Raw genomic sequence first — 6,588 nt, 5'->3', positions numbered from 1 at the left:
AGAATAGTAATTTAAATTGATTTAATATTCTTTGGCTGAATACAGAATTTATGTCTCTTTAGACCTTATCCTCAGAGGATACAAAGTACTTGTTAGCCTCAAAAGTCACTTAGTTGTTTGGGGTTTTTTCCCACTTGGGTGGAAAATAACAACAAACTGAAAAACCCAGGAAACAAGACTCTAAAGTCTTAATCTATCTGTAAATCTCTGGGGAGAATATTAGCTTTTTATTGTTTCCCTATCAATATAATGCAGGAAATAGTCCTAACTGCCCCACCTCTACAACTTCCCATTATTTATCACAAGAAATGTTCCTTCTAGCCTCTTTCGTTTACTCATGCAAATAGATTATGCAAACGTATCCTAGAATTCAGTGTATGGAACAGAACAGATAAAACTCTGTTCAACAAAATGCAAGATGCCTTCATGTGATCCTACTTCAGAGTGTGAGCTGACCTCTGTTTGGAGAAGTCACTGTGATTGTATCACTAACTGAGAGTATGAAAACACCCAGGTAGTCTTGGGAAAAAGGCTAATCAGAAAGTGTTCCTTGGAAAGCACATTTTGCAAACTTTTGTTTTATAAATATTATTTTTTTAAATTAAATTTTAGAAGTTTTCAGATAAAGAAAGCCCTAAAATAGTGAAAAGAAACTTCTAAATACTTGTGTGTCAATTTATGTAATTTTTTTCGATATTACCTATAACTTCTTTTCTTCTTTTTCAGTTTGAAAGAGCCGCAGAAACTAAAATCTACAAAAACCTGCCATGGGCAGAATGCAGAGCCAAGGCTAGGTTTCCAGAAGAATGTGTCAGTAGGAAAGAAACCTACAGCTAATAAACAAAATGCCTGGAGTTGTTATCATTAAGTTATCTTGAATAAACTATGTATTGTCTATTTCCTGAAGAGCGTGACCAAAAACTCACTGAGACCATAGATCTCCCAGTAGGTTATGGCTAGAAGCCCAACTAATGTTTTATGCCTCTTCTTGGTTCACATCCCAAAGGTTTTCTTTGTTTGTTTTCACTCATTCCTTACTCACAGAAAAGAAAAATCCCAACAGTGAACTCAGTGGGGTTTGCAATACAGAATTAATTTTTCATTTGTTAGAGAGCACTTCCTCCAGACTACAGAGAAATTGTTTCCCAGCATAGAAAGATCAGTACTGATGTGGCTCAGACTTAAAATTTAGTAATGTATTTCCTCTACTGGGGACATTCTCAATTTCTTTAGGGCATTAGTGAATCATTCTGGTGGTGGAACCAAACTCAACTTATTTGTGTTGAATGGCAAAACAACAAAAACTTGCCCAAATTTGAAATTATCGCTGAAAAAAGAATAAAAGCACAATTGTCTTCAGCCATTATGGCTGCCCTAATTTGAGTCACACAGGAAAATGCTTTGTTAATGGCTTTCTTCTTTTACCCTTCATTGGCAACAAACCAAACCAAACTAAACAAAACCAAACCCGTTTCTTTGTTCTTTTTCCTTTATGCATTGCTTTTCCATCTGGTTTGTGAAGGAGCTGGTCCTGTGGGTTAGAAATTATGCTGAAATACTAGAGATCTGGAGTCATTTCCACAGACTTCCTTAATAGCCACAGACTGACCACTTTACCTCTACTACTATTCTGTAAAATGGGAATAAATCCACTTTTCCTCACAAGGGTGTTGCTAGAAAACCTATGTATTGCTGCAAGATGCCCAACCACCACTGGAATATTCAAGGCATATATATTTTGTATTTTTCCTTACAAGTGTGTACTGTGTAGAGTTTAAGCTAGTAAGTCCTGACAATGATTCATGATGATATGATGATTCATAAGAGGAACAAATTTGAATAGATTTAAATATGTACATGTAAAAGAAATATGTGCAGTCTCCCAGCACTCTTTGAAATATAAATGTGAGAATTATTTTAGGTATAATGCTGGAAACCTTCACATTGGACCATAATGGCAGGTGCCAGGAAGAAGTAGCCAGCCAAAAGGACAGATTTGTTCAGCTTTCTGTCAGGAGACCCCAAAAGCAGTAGTGGCAGAATGCGTTTCACTAATGACATCTTCTGCTTTTAAGCCCAAGTAGGTAGTTTATTCCTGTGTTTTCTGGACCTGTGGTCTTTTTTCTTTTTCTCTGCTTTTCTACATCAGTTTCTCCAAGTTACATTTTCATTTTATTCCCCATTTTATTCCCTTCCTTATAGTATTATTTACAACTGAATAGCAAAACATTACAGGCTGAGCAGACAGGGCACTATATATAGCAACAGCAGGGCTGTTCCCCACTCTAACCATCTCCCTCTGTTTTTATGTAGATAGTAAACGACGGGCCACTGAGGGAATTGATATTTGTCTCAAGGAAATGCATGTCAAAGAAGTTGAAGCACTGCATCCTGCCCACACCAAGGGGAGGTAATTTAGGCTTGACAGAGCAGTACTGGCTTTTCCTAGCACTGAGGAGTTGGAGATGAGATCTTTCCTCCTTTGGCTGGGTGCCGAGAGCCCGTGTTTTAGAATAGGGTATTTACAATAGCAAATGGTAGTGTTCCCAGCCTGGAGTAACAGGCAAATTTCAGCCAAAAAGGAAAAAAAAAAAAAAAAAAGTGGTATTCATTCATATCATCACCCTCTGCTGACCCCACTGCCGACATAAGCCTCTCTCAGCCTTGGGAACCAGGCCATGCCTTGGCCGGTGGCTCTGCTCTGACCCACCAGGGCCTGGACCAGCCTCAAGGCTGCCATTTGCTTTGTTTGTGCTTTGGGCTCATTCCTCCAACTTGCCTCCCCTGAGCCAGCTGACTTGCCTGTGCTTTTTTTCCTCTGCCAAGTCTTCCTTGCTGCCTTCTTTCAGGTCTGGAGCTGCTCTGCTGCCTGCTCTTTTTACAGCTGTCCAAGTGAGCAGAAATAGTTGAACCAACAATAAAACTTTGCCAGCTCTGGTCACTTGGGTCCTACAACTTAAACACAGCATGCAAAAGCTTAAGCAGCAGCTTTGCTGATGGGGCTTAGCTCGAAATCCACGCAAATCCAAGGTAATCTGGAAGCAGCTCACTGCCTTTTCTTAGTATTAGTGTCAGGCAGCTTCATCTGAGGTGGAGGCTGAAGGAGCTGGGAGCTGTGTGCATGCCTTGTCAGAGAAAGTTTGTGATCTAAAATTTTATAATCTGCATAGTGAGAATTGCCAGAAAGTTTAGTGCAGAGGTTCTGCTTTTACCAGTGCAGAGCTACAGGGCATGAGTTCAGGCCCAGCTCCAAGAAGTGACTGAGGTATTGCAATGCAAAGGAGCAAAGGAGATGCTGTTTACAAGGCGATTGGTTAAATTTTCTGCCCAGCCTAAGGGTTGTTCATGTATTTTACCCACTGGTTGATTAGTGTAAAATACAATAGTATTCTGTCTGGCAAGTGGGGAGTAGAACTGCAGTCTCCACCCTCCCAAAGGATGACTTAAATATGAAGCTATGGTGACATGCTTTTCCTTTCCTTCTGCTGATCAAATGCATTTTTAATTCTTTAATGAAAAGTAGGAAGGTGCGAAAATGAGAGTTGAAAACCCTCTCTTTCTCTAGAAAAGCTTCAGACAAGGTGGATAGAGACCTCTCCTAGGAACACCACTAACTCTCCTCCTGCCTTTGGTGGAGTTGAAATCATACTACTCATGTTCTAAGTGACCACATAATCCATGACGAACAAAGTGTTACCTCCTCCCCGGCAGTGTGCTGGAGCATTTTGTACCCAGGTTGCAGCAGTGGCCAGTCATCCAGCGAGCCATGCCACCAGCCTGATTGTACAGGACCTATGGGCAAAAGCAAAAGCACAGGTTTAGTCACCCAAGGGATATGAGGTCTTTATGGTACACGGCTGGATTTCAATGTACTTTAGGAAGCCACTGTTCAGTAAGAATTGTTTTATACCCTTTGGACTATACAGAACATGCATGAATACAGTGGTCTTCCAAAAATTAAAACTGGACAGACTATTTACTCCAGATGCCTACTCATTACAGGCAAAGCATTTCAGATACCAATGAAAGGAGTTAGTAATCTGCTGTGTTTGCAGGGTGAAACATGGTACAAATTTTTTTAATCCTCTATCCAGAGCTCACCTAAAAGATTTAGGGCCAAATATTTATCTTATTTACACAAGTGTAAATTTAGAGACATTTCATCTGAATTAATGTACCACCAGGTGGTATATTTTGCCTCAGACCTCATTATTTGTTGGACCATTATTTACATTCAGCCACTGTGTATATATACATATACAAAGCAGTAATTTTGCCAGCAATGAGAAGAGAGTAGAGTTTGCTATATAAATCAGTATTTCTCAGTCAATATGTTTCAACCCCTGAAGGGGTTATAAAAACCATCTGGGGGCTTGTAAAGCACTGAAAATTCTATAACAATCCAAAAGCAAAGAAAATGTCATTTCTTCCACTCTCCATATAGCAGCACCATTCTCTTGGCAACCTGTCAAAACCATACATAAAACAATAAATTCTATAGGCTTATCACCTTTACCATAATTTTTTACTTTAGCTTTATAAAACATGTATGGTAACTGTGAAGTTTCTTTTACTTTCATATAGGATTTCCAATCTGAACGGCTTGAAAAATGTTACTCTGTTTGGCCTAAAAAGGTGGTCGTTTTCATTAAGAGCCTCTGCCTTAGTCTTCTCCTAAGCTGCTTGTTAAAACTACAGCCTATTTTGTCAAGCTTAGGCTTGTTTGTGTTGGAGCCAGTTCTTCTATTTCACCACAACACTATGCCTGTCAGCTTCCTCTTTAAGCCTAAATCATACAGGGAAACACCAACATTTCCCTCTGTGGGAAGAGATGTTTTGCTTCAAGTGGAAAAAATGGATGAGATTTCCTGTATCCTCATTAGCAACTTGGTGCATGGTTTGAAATCTACCCTTTCTAAGGTGGGATACCATCTGAAGAACCTCTGTGCTTTTAAGTATAGCCCCACAGCACGTGCAGCTTGTCAGTGAATTTTGCTTTCACGTACACAGCTTTCATCTCTGTGCACAGGTACTTAACTATGAAATTAATTCCAGTAGCAAGCAAGTGCATCGCACATGCACTCACCTGAAGGGATCTACACCAGATCTTACGATGCCTCCTGTGGATAAGTTTCTCCAACAGTTTAAGCCAGTCTTGCTCCTGGCTGCTGTGAACCTGGCTCCTTTATTGTTCCAGTGGCTGCAGTATTCATTGAGCCCCTCAGAAGTATCCTTCATAGATAAATTCAGAAAAAAAGTTCTGTGTTGTATTTTTTCCCTGCCAAGATAAGATGGGTCACACAAGGGCCTGACAAGCAGCAGAGCCAGTAAGGGTCTGAGACCCTCATCTCAGAGGGGTTTGGGAAAAAGGAGGACTCTCCTTTTGGCAGTTGTTAGGTTGGGTGGCCCAATCTTACGCAGCCTCAAAACAAACTCCCCTTCAACTTTTTTTTACTTGATGCTTGTATTTCTGCAAATGAGTCCTTTGCTGATGCTAAGTGCTTAATATGTGTGATGCTTCATACTTTCTGAAGTGTGACTAGTTAACTGCTTAACAGCCAAAACTTTGACTGCTTAAACCATTTCCTAACAAGGAGAAATAGTGATTTCTTGCCTGGGCAAGAGGTGGCTGCCCACATCTAGAAACTGTAGCAGCCATAGGCTACATGGCAACAAGAAAGGGGAGGAGCAGCACTGCCTTCTGGCTGCAACTCTTCAGCTTGCTTCACTGGATTAAAACTGTGTTGTTCAAACTTAGTGTAATCAATACTGAGACTATTTTATGGTAATTTGTTTGGAAGGTAGCTTCCCTTATCTCTGCCCTGTTTCTGCTAAAGACAAACTACGAAGTTTGCACCTGCAAAGGCTGGGTTCAGGTCCAAGCTGAGGGTGTTTGGGGGGTCTTGGCTGTTGGCTTAGGTCTTCAGCCTGTCAGACTAGAGCCGGGATTCTTACCCCAAGATCTGTGTGTGGCTGTCTGGCTCTTCTGCCTCCTCTCCGTAAGCCAGATTGTACCAAAAGGCTCCTAAAACCACTCAGTAAAATTTTTCCATGTGGTTTTCATGATGTTAAGCAGTTGAGCAGGAGCTCTGACATGGTTTGCATAGCTTTCTGTCTTAATCCATGAGAGAAAATGGGTACTCCAGGGTTGTCCCTGCTAATATGAAAAACCATGCAAAAGGTGGCAGTTTTGTTGTTGTTGTTTTTAATTCATCTCATTCTCAACTCAGAAATAGATCTGTGTTTGTAGAAATGATGATACAAGGCATTTAGGTTAGGGGAGGAGGAGACAATTTTTAACTAAAAATAGCAAAATTAAGCTAGTTGGCAAATGGCTAGTAGACAGGCTGAGAAACATCCACCTCAGCTGGCACTGCCCATGAAGACACCATTCCTCGACAGCCCAGCCTGCTGGTGTCAGCACCTAGTCTCAACCGAATTCCCCTTGCCCTGGCTGAGGCTGAACACCCTGCCTCCACACACTGCCATGCTGTGCCACCTCCTTCATCCTGCCTGCCAGCATCCTGCTTTTGCCCAGGCACAGGGGGTCTCCACAGGGAGAGAACCCACCTCAATGGACACAAGGCT

Source organism: Pezoporus occidentalis, unplaced genomic scaffold (assembly GCF_034315485.1).
Source record: "Pezoporus occidentalis ecotype Australia unplaced genomic scaffold, CSIRO_AGI_Poc_V1 ctg59, whole genome shotgun sequence".
In the NCBI taxonomy this organism is placed as follows: domain Eukaryota; kingdom Metazoa; phylum Chordata; class Aves; order Psittaciformes; family Psittacidae; genus Pezoporus; species Pezoporus occidentalis.
This window is presented reverse-complemented; position numbering follows the sequence as displayed.